This window comes from Phoca vitulina, unplaced genomic scaffold, assembly GCF_004348235.1.
Source record: "Phoca vitulina isolate PV1807 unplaced genomic scaffold, GSC_HSeal_1.0 scaffold23, whole genome shotgun sequence".
In the NCBI taxonomy this organism is placed as follows: Eukaryota; Metazoa; Chordata; class Mammalia; order Carnivora; family Phocidae; genus Phoca; species Phoca vitulina.
The window spans coordinates 15871954-15886255 of NW_022589726.1; the positions used below are offsets into that span (position 1 = coordinate 15871954).

At 40.7% G+C, this 14302-nt stretch overlaps 2 pseudogenes; both read left to right on the forward strand.

The window, feature by feature from the left end:
* Positions 1 to 6010: 6010 nt before the first annotated feature.
* LOC116642147 lies at positions 6011 to 7953 on the forward strand (annotated as a pseudogene).
* A 3601-nt stretch (positions 7954 to 11554) lies between these two features.
* LOC116642672 lies at positions 11555 to 11685 on the forward strand (annotated as a pseudogene).
* Positions 11686 to 14302: the final 2617 nt, after the last annotated feature.

A 14302-nucleotide genomic window follows, 5' to 3' on the forward strand; every position in this document is an offset into this window, starting at 1 on the left:
AGCCTGCTTCTCCCTCTCCCACTCCCCCTGCTTGTGTTCCTTCTCTCTGTCAAGTAAATAAATAAAATCTTAAAAAAAAAGAAAAAAGAAAAAGAACTGCTTTATTATTATTATTTTTTAAGATTTTATTTATTTATTTGACAGAGAGAGACACAGCGAGAGAGGGAACACAAGCAGGGGGAGTGGGAGAGGGAGAAGCAGCCTTCCCGCCGAGCAGGGAGCCCGATGTGGGGCTCGATCCCAGGACCCTGGGATCATGACCTGAGCCGAAGGCAGACGCTTAACGACTGAGCCACCCAGGTGCCCCAAAAGAACTGCTTTAAAAAATAAATATTTTTATTTATTTTTATTATTTTATTTTTAAAATTTATTTATTTATTTATTTATTTGTCAGAGAGAGCGAGCACAAGCAGGGGGAGCGGCAGGCAGAGGGAGAAGCAGGCTCCCTGCAGAGCAGGGAGCCCGATGTGGGTCTCGATCCCAGGACCCCGGGATCATGACCTGAGCCGAAGGCAGAAGCTTAACCAACTGAGCCACCCAGGATTCCCCCCAAAATAAATATTTTTTAAAAAGGATCTCAGGGTGCCTGGGTGGCTCAGTTGGTTGAGAGTCTGCCTTTGGCTAAAGTCATGCCCCATGTCGGGCTCTCTGCTCAGCGGGGAGTCTGCTTCTCCCCCTCCCTCTGCCTGCCACTCCCCCTGCTTGTGCTCTCCCTCTCTGTCAAATAAATAAGTAAAATCTTTAAAAAATGTTTTTTTTTAAAAAGGATCTCTTCCTTGGGAAAGCAACAAGTTATAGAATTTGTTTATATTCAGCAAACATTTTTCAAGAGCTTTCTATAGGATAGGAGAACACAAAGTTGAATAAATTTTGGTACCTACTTTCTAGGTTCAAGAAAAACAAAGAGACAACACTCAACAGTAATACAGTGTGATAAATAGGGGCATACACAGGGCACTGTGGAAGCAGAGAAGGGACCCCTATGTCAATTGTGGTGGGGGGGCAGGGAGATGGTGACCAGGGAATATTTCCCAGTGGAGATGACACCTAGGCTTTCATCCTGCAAAGATGTATAGGAGCCCTCCAAATCCACAAGGTTCTGCTGTACTCAAGTCTCCCCTGGTGACTTCATTTACTCCTGTGATTTCAACAACTACCTCTGTGCTAATAACTCTCAATGTTTCCCTAGCTCAGTCATCTCCAAAACCTGCCCATCCAGTGTCTCCTATTTGTATGTCACTGTTCAAATTCAACTTGTCTAAAACCAAGCACTGAAAGAGAGCCAAGGCTTTGATTTTTATAGTAATCATATAATTTTTATCCTTATTCATTATATGGGTGGATATCACTTCCTGTACTTACTGCACTATACTTTTGCACTTACTGCAAAAGCACACTAACTGATCTCCAACTGAGATCTCTCTCCACCACCCATTTCCCCAGTCTGTCCGACACACTTAGATCTTCAACAAGATTTATCTTCCTTGAGTCCAATGTTTATGGTATCATTTCATTGAACAATAACCTTTAGACATTCCCTTTGGTCTACTCAATGGAGACCAAGCTCCTTCATCCAATAGTCAAGGCAGTCCCTATGGTCTGAATATTTGTGTTCCCCACACCCCTCCATTCATGTTGAAATTCTCACCCCCAAAGGTGATAGTATTAATAAGTGGGGACTTTGAGAGGTGATTAGGACTTGAGAGTGGAGCCCTCCTGAATGGAATGTGTGCTCTTATAAAAGAGACCCCACAAAACTGCCTAGACCTTTCCACCATGTGAGGTTATAAGAAGTCTGTGACCTGCAGGAGGGCCCGTGACCATGCTGACACCCCGATCTCAGACTTTTCAGCCTCCAGAACTGTGAACAATAAATTTCTCTTGCTTATGAGCTACCCAGTCTGTAATATTTTTTTATAGCAGCCTGAATGGTTTAAGACGGCACTCTCTGTTCTGGTCCTGAATGACTCTTTCTATCTTTATATTCTATGATTCCCTTAAAGGCATTTTATGCCAAACTCATCTACTCAATGTTTATTTCCTGAATATAGCTTACACTTTTCTACCTCAGTGTCTAAGTTTGCTATCATGATGCTATCTATGTTTGGATAACATTAAAGGCGGAAAACATACAGGATGATTTATATTTTAATATATAAAGAGCTCTTACAAATCAATAAGAAAAGACAACCACTCGGGGCGCCTGGGTGGCTCAGTTGTTAAGCGTCTGCCTTCGGCTCAGGTCATGATCCCAGGATCCTGGGATCGAGCCCTGCATTGGGCTCCCTGCTCTACGGGAAGCCTGCTCCTCCCTCTCCCACTCCCCCTGCTTGTGTTCCCTCTTTCGCTGTGTCTCTCTCTCTGTCAAATAAATAAATAAAATCTTAAAAAAAAAAAAGAAACAACCACTCTAATAGAAAAAATGGCAAAACACAGACAATTCCAATTGATATGGTTGGATTTAAATCTACCACCATGCTGTTTGTTTTTCATTTGTCCTATCTATTTTTTTTAAAAAGATTTTATTTATTTATTTGACAGAGAGAGAGCAGGAGAGCACAAGCAGAGTGAGTGGCAGAGGGAGAGGGAGAAGCAGGCTCCTGGCTGAGCAGGAAGCCCAACACGGGGCTTGATCCCAGGACCCTGGGATCATGACCTGAGCCGGAGGCAGATGCTTAAAGGACTGAGCCACCTAGGCGCCCCGTCCTACCTATTTTTGTTCCTGTTTTCCTGCTGATCTTGGATTGAGTATTTTTAGTATTTCATTTTATCTTCACTTACTAACTATATATATTTTTTTCAGTAGTTGCACTAAGGCTTACTATATGCATCTTTAACTTACCACAGACGACCTTCAAATAACATATGATTTCATGTGTAATGTAAAAACTGTACAGTAGTATACTTCCATTTTCCCTCTGCACATTCTTCTTGCTATTGTTGTCATACATTTTACTTCTACATATATCCCACTGTATATTATTACTATTTTTGTCTTAAAGAATCTATTATTTTTATTTCTTTATTTATTTTAAGTAATCTCTACACCCAATTCAGGGCTCAAACTCACAACCCCAAGATCAAGAGTCACAAGTTCTACTGATTGAGCCAACCAAGTGCCCCAAAGAGTCAATTATCTTTTAAACAACTCTTTAGAAATGTCTTTTATATTTACCTACATATTTACTATTTCCATTCCCTTAATTTGTTTGTGTTGATCTCAGTTCCCCTTTGGTATCATCTTTCTTCCATCGGAAGAACCTCCTTTGACATGTCTGGTAATGTAAGTGATAAAATTTTTCAGCTTTTGTTTGTCTTAAAATTTCTTTTTTGTCTTCATTTTTACATACACTGGAAATACTATTGTAAGTTGACACTTTTTTCATTTAGCACTTTAAAGGTGTCAATCCATCATCTTCTGTCTTGAATGTTTCTGATGAGAAGTCAATGCTTATGCTTGTCTTTGCTTCAGTATTTATATCTTTTTCTCTGTCTTCTTTTCAGATTTCCTTTTTATCATTGGTGTTCAGCAATTTGATTATGCTATGTCTAGGTATAATTTTTTTGTGTGTGTGTGAGATTCATCAGATTTTTTGGATCTGGTAGTTGATATTTTTTCACTAAATCTTGTGAATTTTTTGCCATAATTTCTGCAAATATTCTTTTCTGCTCCCCTTGTTTCCCAGTGCTCCAAATTACATATATGGTAGAATGCTTGATATCATCCAACAGATCACGGAGGCTCTCTTTATTTCTCCTCCAGCTTTCTTTTCTCTCTGTGCTTCAGGTAACATAGTTCTTATTTCTACATCTTCAAGTTCACTGATCTTTTCACCTTCATCATCTAAGTTTCTGTTAAGGCCATACAATGGTATTTTTCATTTCTTTTGTACGGTCTCTGTATCTTTCCTCATTGGATTTACGGTTTTCTTTAAATATTTGAACTTATAACCGATGTTTTGAAGTCTTTACCAATTAATTGCATAATTTCTGTCATTTCTGGGTCTGTTTTTACTGTCTAATTTTTCTCCTGGCTATAGATCATAGTTTTAAAAAATTTTGCTTATTTATCTATTTATTTATTTGGTGGTTGGAAGGAGCATGTTTATTAGACACTGGACATTGTAAATGTTACATTGTGGAATTTCTGGATTTTATTGTCTTTCTTGAAGAGTATTGGGCTTTGTTCTGACAGGCAGTTAATTTACTTGCATATTAACTTGATACTTTTGAGGCAAATTTTTAAACTTTGTTAGGGCAGGTCTAGAGTAGCTTTATTCTTGAGTTAGTTAGTAGAAGTCCACTCCTAAGGCACAGCTTTTTTGAGGTAACTAATGAATGCTCTGAATGTTTTTTTTTTTTTTAAAGATTTTATTTATTTATTTATTTGAGAGAAAGAGAGAGAGAGAAACAGCATGAGAGGGGAGAGGGTCAGAGGGAGAAGCAGGCTCCCCGCTGAGCTGGGAGCCCGATGTGGGACTTGATCCCAGGACTCCGGGATCATGACCTTAGCCGAAGGCAGTTGCTTAACCAACTGAGCCACCCAGGCGTCCAATGCTCTGAATGTTTGACATGGTCTCTCCAGTCTGACTAGTTAGAACTCTAATTTCTTCCATCCCTGTGTAAGCTCCAGTAATTATTCACTTTATAATTCCCCTACAATTGTTCTTTACCTGGTAGTTTATTTTTGGCCAGTTTTAAGGAGTCTCCCCTCTCATGCCATGCACGTGCAGCCTACTGTTCAGCCAAAGACTCACAGGACCACTATGCACATTTGTGGAGCTCTTTCTTTGCATAGCTCCCTTCTCTCTAGTACTGTCTCACAGAATCCAGCCTCCTCAGCCTCCCTGAAATCAAATCTCTGTCTCCTCAGCTCAACAGAACCACATACTCTGCTTGGATTTCCCATCCTTGTGCTATATAGTCTGAAGAGAATTTATGGGTAGATAGTTGGGATAATTGGAAAGTGCACATAATTTGCTTTTTCCTTTTCTCTTAGGGATCACAATCTTATGCTACCTTTGCCCAATATCTTAAAACAGTAGTTTCATGAGGCTTGCTGGAGGGGAGGTGGGGGGGGTGTTGGGGTAACTGGGTGGTGGGCATGAAGTAGAGCACGTGATGGAATCAGCACTGGGTGTTGTATGCAACTGATGAATCACTGAACTCTATCTCTGAAACTAATAATACACTATATTGTTAATTAATTGAACTTAAAATTTAAAAAAAAGAACCCCCCCCAAAAAACCCACAGTAGTTTCATATATTTTGTGCAGTTTTCTAGGTGTGTGTGTGTGTGTGTGTGTGTGGTGGGAGGGCTAGTCTGATGCCAGTTACTTTGTCATAGTCAGAAATAAGAAGACAATTCAATTTTCACTTGATATAGAATTCTATATAGAATTTCTTTTATTACTTCAAAGATGTCATTCCATTGTCTTCTGACTTGTATTGTTATCTTTGTTTTCCTATGTGTAATGTTTCTTTATCAGAAATGAAACGTAAAACAACCAAATACACTTTATTCTTTTTTTTTTTTTAAGATTTTATTTATTTATTTGACAGAGAGAGAAACACAGAGAGACAGGGAACACAAGCAGGGGGAGACGGAGAGGGAGAAGCAGGCTTCCCTCCAAGCAGGGAGCCCTATGCGGGGCTCGATCCCAGGACCCTGGGACCATGACCTGAGCTGAAGGCAGACGCCTAACAACTAAGCCACCCAGGCGCCCCATAGAAGAGCTTTTTAATTAAAAAGAAAAAGGAGGGCGCCTGGGTGGCTCAGTTGGTTAAGCCACTGCCTTCGGCTCAGGTCATGATCCTGGAGTCCCGGGATCGAGTCCCGCATCGGGCTCCCTGCTCAGTGGGGAGCCTGCTTCGCCCTCTGACCCTCCCCCCTCTCATGCTCTCTCTCTCTATCTCATTCTCTCTCTCAAATAAATAAATAAAATCTTTAAAAAAAAAGAAAAAAGAAAAAGAAAAAGGAGTCCGCTCCCAAGTGCATCTGCAATTCAAAATGTCGCACCCGTCCCCTCAAACTAATCCCTTCAACCCCAGTAACCCCTAGGTCTTCTTTGGTGTGGATATTGGAGGGAGAAAGTTGGTAGAATTGTCTTAGAATTGTTTGCAGATGTTTACCCAAAACAGCAGAGAATTTTTGTGCTTTGTGTACAGGAGAAAAAGGCATTGGACCCACCACTGGGAAACCTCTCCATTTCAATGGATGTTCTTTCCATTGAATTTTTAAGAAATTTATGATTCAAGGTGTAGACTTCTCATATCAAAATCAGACAGGTAGAAAAAGTATTTATGGTGAAAAATTTGAGGATGAAAATTTCTTTTTTTTTAAAGATTTTATTTATTTATTTGAGAGAGAGAGGGACAGAGAGACAGAGAGAGAGAGAGCATGAGTGGAGAGAGAAAAGCAGACTCCCCGCTGAGTAGGGAGCCTGATGCTGGGCTCCATCCCAGGACCCTGAGATCATGACCTGAGCCAAAGGCAGATGCCCAACCAACTGAGCCACCCAGGTGCCCTGAAAAAAATTTTTTTTTAAAACAAATCCTCTTTTTTTTTTTTTTAAGATTTTATTTATTTATTCATGAGAGAGAGAGAGAGAGAGGCAGAGGGAGAAGCAGGCTCCCAAGGAGCAGGGAGCCCGACACGGGGCTCTATCCCAGGACCCTGGGATCACGACCTGAGCCGAAGGCAGACGCTTAATGATTTGAGCCACCCAGGTGCCTGAAAAAAAATTTTTTTTAAAGATTTTATTTATTTATTTGACGGAGAGAGACACAGCAAGAGAGGGAACACAAGCAGGCGGAGTGGGAGAGGGAGAAGCAGGCTCTCTGCCGAGCAGAGAGCCCTACGCGGGGCTCAATCCCAGGATCCTGGGATCATGACCCAAGCCAAAGGCAGATGCTTAATGACTGAGCCACCCAGGCACCCCTGAAGATGGAAATTTCTATTATCAGCATGATCAGGAAGGTCTATTGAGCATGGCAAACGAAGGCTGCAATACAAATGGTTCTCAGTTCTTTATCACAATAGTTTTGACTCTTCATTTGGATGGGAGACAGGTGGTATTTGGCCAAGTAATTAAAGGAATGGGTGTGGCAAGGATACTGGAAAATGCAGAAATGAAAGGTGAAAAACCTGCCAAATTGTGCATTATTGCAGAATGTAGAAAATTGAAGGAAGGGGATGATTGGGGCATATTCCCAAAAGATGGTTCTGGTGACAGTCATCCAGATTTCCCTGAGGATGCAGATATAGATTTAAAAGATGTAGATAAAATTTTACTAATAACAGAAGACTTAAAAGACATTGGAAGTACTTTTTTCATATCCCAGAACTTGGAGATGGCCATTAAAAAATATGAAAGGGCGCCTGGGTGGCTCAGATGGTTAAGCGTCTGCCTTCGGCTCAGGTCATGATCCCAGGGTCCTGGGATTGAGCCCCCGCATCGGGCTCCCTGCTCAGCGGGTAGCCTGCTTCTCCCTCTCCCACTCCCCCTGCTTGTGTTCCCTCTCTCGCTGTGTCTTTCTCTGTCAAATAAATAAATAAAATCTTAAATATATATATATATATATATATGAAAGTTTTAAGATATGTGGAAGGTTCAGAGACTGTTGTTGAGAAAGCAGATAGATCGAAGCTGCCACTAATAGCTTTAAACTACGTGCTGAATATTGGTGCTTGTAAAGTGAAGATGTCAAACTGGCAGGGAGCAACTGACAGTTGTTTGGAGTCTCTTGAAATTGACCCATCAAATACCAAAGCATTGTACCCTAGAGCTCAAGGATGGCAAGGATTAAAAGACTATGATCAAGCGCTGGCTGATCTTAAGAAAGCTAGCACGGGAAGATAAAGCTATCCAGGCAGAATTGCTGAAAGTCAAACAAAAGATAAAGGCAAAGAAAGATAAAGAGAACGCAGCATATGAAAAATTGTTTGCCTAATAAGGAACTCAGTTTTATTTAAATATTACGCATTGATTGTATAAAGGCAATAAGAAAATTTAAAGGTTTTTGTCTGTTATATATGATCCCTGATGTGTTTCCTTTGATACTTCAGTTTCCCATTATTTACAGTTTAGGAATACTAAAAACGGTTCACTCTTAAAAAAAAAAAGGTGTTACAAAAAACAAACAAACAAACCCCACAAAAAAACAAAAAACAAACAAGAAAACCCAAACCAAAACAAAAAGAAATCATGCTGATTACATTTATATAAAATATAAAAATAAGTAAGACCATTACTACTGTTAGAAGTTAAGATGGTGGGGGGAGCCTGGGTGCCTCAGTTGGTTAAGCAACTGCCTTCGGCTCAGGTCATGATCCTGGAGTCCCAGGATCGAGTCCCGCATCTCGAGTCCTGCATCAGGCTCCCTGCTCAGCAGGGAGTCTGCTTCTCCCTCTGACCTTCCCCCCTCATGTGCTCTCTCTCTCTCATTCTCGCTCTCTCAAATAAATAAATAAATAAAATATTAAAAAAAAAAGAAGTTAAGATGATGGTTACATTTGGGAGTAGTGACTGAAAGGGGACACAAAGGAAATTTTTGAGATGCTAGATAAATATATATGTATATATTTTAAAGATTTTATTTATTTATTTGAAAGGAAGAGAGAGCACACAGGAGTGGGGGGGAGGGGCAGAGGGAGAGGGAGAAGCAGAATCCCCGCTGATCAGGGAGCCCAACGTGGGGCTAGATCCCAGGACCCTGAGATCATGACCTGAGCCGAGGTCAGACTTTTAACTCACTCCATGCAGGCGCCCCTGATATATATATTTTTTTATCATGATTTTGTAATTATATCCTAAAAACCCCAAAGCAAACAAAGAAAAACTTGGTCACTTTTAGAGGTTTCTAGGTTATTAGCTAAGTATTCCCAAAAATTTATAAATAGAGGAAAGAATCAAACATATATTCTAACCTGTAAAGGACTATATTTCAGGGTTACCTAATAATTAATAAGGGAAAAATTTTTTTTAAGTAGGCTTCACCCTGGGAGTAGAACTAATGATCCTGAGATCAAGAGTTAAATAATTGACCGAGCCCCCCAGGCACCCTGGGAAATTTCTTTCTTTCTTTCTTTTTTTTAGAAAAATCACAGCCAACAATTTCAGAAGGAATTACGGAATTAGAAAATCACCAGCAGGGGAGATATAGGTTTTATGTGAAGTTTACATATTTTGAAAGATCCTTTTAAGTAGAATACATACTTTTGGAGCAAATTAGTCATAGTACCTTGTAAAGGATTCATGTAGGTGAGAGGCCCTGAAGCTTAAAATTCATTAGCTTTATGGTACGTGTACCTCTGCCCAGTTCTGCTAGGCCTGATTCTTCCTACAGCCTCCAGTGATCTCTCAGTGAAAATTTTCACAAATCAAATGTCTTAGATAATCTATTGATTCCATTTTTTGTTTGTTTTTTTTCTTAGTGACATCCTCTGGAACCTACCTTTGTGCCTATTAGTCTGGACTTGTTGCTCTCTGGACCGGTTACATAGTTGATATCCTGGGACTTCCCTTTGTCATCATCCTAGGAATGATTTTCACTGGTCTCATGTGTAAATTCCTATGTCCTTGATCTCAGGTCTTCCTCTTTCTTGGTGGAAAACACCTTTACTGAGAAAAGGCACATAGGAGATAAATTGAGAGCTTACATTAATGAAGATGCCTTTTTTTATTCTACTCTCACACTTAGTTGATTGTTTGGGTATCACATTCTAGATTGAAAATAATTTCTTTCAGAATTTTGAAGGCATTGCTTCTTTATTTTCTGGCTTCATTTTGTTGTTGTTGTTTTGTGTGTGTGTGTTTTTTTTTAGAAAATTTACTTTATTTAAAAAGTATATATAATACATCCCATGATATAAAATTCTAAACATGGTAGATTTTAAAAGGAGCATAGTGAAAAATATAAATATCTATTTTCTTTTCCTGTGTATACATTTTGTATGTTTATTGTCTTTTCCTAAGTTTGCATTTTTCTTTATTTTACAATCTGATTCATACTTATAGTAAAATCATTTTAAATACCATAGACAGGCATAAAGCAAAAAGTAGAAATTCCCTTCTCTCCATCCCCTCCTCAGATACTGGTAAATATCCTTTCACACTTTCAACCACCTGGATATATTTTCATTTTTTACATAAATGGGTTCACATTATATATGTTCTGTAACCTACTTTTTTCACTGAATACTGTAATGGAAATCTTTTTTTTTTTTTTAGATTTTATTTATTTATTTGACAGAGAGAGACAGTGAGAGAGGGAACACAAGCAGGGGGAGTGGGAGAGGGAGAAGCAGGCTCACTGCAGAGCAGGAATCCCTATGCGGGGCTTGATCCCAGGACCCTGGGATCATGACCTGAGCCGAAGGTAGATGCTTAACGACTGAGCCACCCAGGCACCCCTGTAATGGAAATCTTTCATGATACTACATTTAGAGCTACTTCATTCTTTTCTTTTTTTTAAATGATTTTATTCATTTATTTGAGAGAGAGAGAGCACACAGGAGCAGGGTCGGGGAGGGGGGGCAGAGGAAGAGGGAGAAGCAGACTCCTCAATGAGCTGGGAGCCCAAAACGGGGCTTGATCCCAGGACCCTGGGATCATGACCTGAGCTAAAGGCAGACGCTTAACCCACTGAGCCACCCAGGTGCTCCTACTTCATTCTTTTTAATGCTTGTACTTTATTCCTTTATGTATCAATATCTATTTAGCCAGTTCCCTCATGATGGCTATTCAAGGTATTTCCAACATTTTATTATTAAAAATAATGCTGCAACAAACATGTTAATAGCCTATTTAGACAAATGAGTTTATTATATTTACTTATATATCCTACACTCCTTTTAAAAATCAGATTTTTAAAAAAGATTTATTTATGTCTTTTAGAGAGAGAACATGAGCTCATGTACAAGTTGGGGAGGGGCAGAAGGAGAGAGAATCTCAAGCGGATTCCCCACAGAGCACAAAGCCCTACCGGGGGCTCAATCTCATGACTCTGAGATTGTGACCTGAGTGGAAACCAAGAGTCAGATGCTCAAGTGCGCCACCCACGTGCCCCTAAAAGTCAGATATTTTAAATGAAAGTCGAAGTATTGAAAATGACTAATGGAATATGTGGGTAATGTGTGAATTTGAAGGGAAAGAATCAGGGTTTTAGCAATCCTATTTTTATTAAGTAAATATTCAAGTCAACAAACCAGAAAGCCATGTAAAACTAACTCTTTAAAGACTATGACTGACAAAAAAAAAAATAAAGACTATGACTGAGTTGGTGAGCCTTATCTAGATTAAGGCTACCTCACTATGAAATTTCTCTTAAGGGCTCCACTTAATTTCCTAAACACATCCTTTCTGTTCCATGCTCAGAAGCTGCCTAGTTTATCTCTGTTCACTCATAACTATCAGACCTGTTTGGTAGCAGGTGATGTACATTTTTAAGATTTAATATGTTTCCAACAAAATTTTCTGGCTTCAGTGTTTCATTGGGAAAACAGTCATTTGATTCCCAATCCTTTGTACATGACCTATGTCTTCTCTTCGAAATCTTTTGGGATCCTAATCGTAGCCAATGAGGTTTATCCGAGGCGCGATTATTGCTAATTGAAATCTTTCAGGATCCTCTCTGTAAGGTGATGGTGTAATTGGTATATTTTTGTATTATTTACTCAATAATTTCCTCCTTCCTATTTCTCTGTTCCCCTTTCTCATATTGAATCTCTCTTGGACTGATACTTGAGTTTTTGTGCCTTTTCACTCCTTTTTTTTTTAAGATTAAAAAAAATTTTTTGAAAGATTTTATTTATTTGTCAGAGAGAGAGAGAAAGAGCAAGAGAGAGCACGAGCAGGGGGAGCGGCAAAGGGAGAGGGAGAAGCAGGCTCCCCGCTGAGCAGGGAGCGTGCTTAGGGGCTCGATCCCAGGACCCCGGGATCATGACCTGAGCCAAAGGCATCCTCTTAAATGACTGAGCCACCCAGGCGTCCCAAGATTTTATTTTTATTTTATTTTATTTATTTTTTAAAGATTTTATTTATTTATTTGAGAGAGAGAGAGCACATGAGAGGGGGGAGGGTCAGAGGGAGAAGCAGACTCCCTGCCGAGCGGGGAGCCCGACGCGGAACTCGATCCAGGGATTCCAGGATCATGACCTGAGCTGAAGGCAGTCGCTTAACCAACTGAGCCACCCAGGCGCCCCCAAGATTTTATTTTATTTTATTTTATTTTATCTATTTATTTATTTTTTTATTAAAGATTCTACTTATTTGACAGAGAGAGACACAGTGAGAGAGGGATCACAAGCAGGGGGAGTGGGAGAGGGAGAAGCAGGCTTCCCGCGGAGCAGGGAGCCCGATGCGGGACTCGATCCCAGGACCCCGGGATCATGACCTGAGCCGAAGGCAGATGCTTAACGACTGAGCCACCCAGGCGCCCCAAGATTTTATTTTTTTAAGTAATCTCTACACCCAGCATGGGGCTCAAACCCACAACCCCAAGATCAAGAGTCACACACTCCACCCACTGAGCCAGCCACTCGCTCCTGTGACTTTTCATCCTATTGCCAGTCTTTTTGTTCTGCTTTCTTGGAGATTTCATTCACTTTAACTTCCAACTTTTCTAACGGAATATTTTTAATTTCCATGACTTCTTTCTTCTTTTATTTTTAAAGAATAGTATCCTGGGGGTGCTTGGATGGCTCAGTCGGTTGGGCTTTCGACTCTTGGTTTCGGCTCAGGTCATGATCTTCAGATTGTGAGATCGAGCCTGCTTTGGGCTCCGCACTCAGCAGGGAGTCTGCTCCTCTCTCCCTCCCTCTCCCCCACCCTCCCCTCTTCCCCTCTACTGCTCGCATGTGCGTACACATGCGTGCTCTCTCTCTCAAATAAATAAATAAATCTTTTAAAAAAATAGTATCCTGGGGGCGCCTGGGTGGCTCAGTCGTTAAGCGTCTGCCTTCAGCTCAGGTCATGATCCCAGGGTCCCTCGATCGAGCCCCGCATTGGGCTCCCTGCTCAGCAGGGAGTCTGCTTCTCCCTCTCCCCCCACTCATGCTTTCTTTCTCTCTCTCCCTCTCTGAAGTAAATAAATAAAATCGTAAAAAAAATAATAAAAAAATAAAAATCTTTTCCTGTTGTTTAGTCTCTTTGTTTTTTTCCAAGTCCCGCCCCTCCTTTTTTGTTTGTTTTGGTCTCAGTTTTCCATATTGGAAGCTTTGCTCAGATTATCTTGTGAACTGTGAACTGTGCCTGTCCATTTATCTGTGAGAATGTGGAACTAAAAACAACAACAACAACAACAACAACAAAACGGTTATTAGCTCTGTGTGTTTCAATTTTAGTATATGTGCTGCCGAACACACAGCTCTGTGTGTTTCAGAGGTATGTTGATAGATAAGTTTCATTGTGGGGTGAGCAGGCAGTGAGTTGGCTTTTTGTTGAGGGGAACCCAAGTATCAGCAGCTGTAAATTCCTCAGGAGCTATTCAGTCTCTCCAGAGAACACTCCAGGTTTCTGTGCGGTGGGCAAAATCGTGGCTGCTGGCTTGCCAGCAGCTGGGAAGGAGAAGGGGTCTCATTCTTCAGGGTAGCAACTGTGGTAGGCACAAAAAACGCACCCCCCTCCAAGACACATACGCTTTCTAGTCCCCAGAACCTGTGAATATTTTATAGCAAAAGAGTGACTATTTCCTTGTATGGAAAGATGTGAGGAAATTAATGATCTAAAGAAGAGTTTATCCTGGATTGTCTGGGTGGAACCTAAATGTAATCACACATATCCTTATAGGAGAGAGGCAGGGGAAGATTAGATGGAGGTCTGCACGGAGGAGGAGGCCATGTGAAGCTGGGGGCCGAAATTGGAGTGATGTGGTCATAAGCCAAGGAACATCTAGAGCTACCAGAAGCTGGAAGAGGCAAGGAACAGGTTCTTCCCTAGCGCCTTTGGAGGGTATGTGAATGCTGACACTTTGCTTTTGAACTTTTGTTCTCCGGGCTGAGAAAATAGATCTGGTTTTTGTTGTTGTTGTTGTTGTTGTTGTTGTTTGTTTTGTTTTAAAGATTTTTTTTTAAAAAGATTTTATTTATTTACTTGACAGAGAGAGACACAGTGAGCGAGGGAACACAAGCAGGGGGAGTGGGAGAGGGAGAAGCAGGCTTCTCGCGGAGCAGGAAGAGCGATGTGGGGCCAGGTGCCCCAGATCTCTGTTGTTTTAATGCCACCAAATTTTTGGTAATTTGAGAGTGCGGCCACAGGAAACAAATACAGTGACTTTCACTTAAACTCCTGTTTTTAGGGGC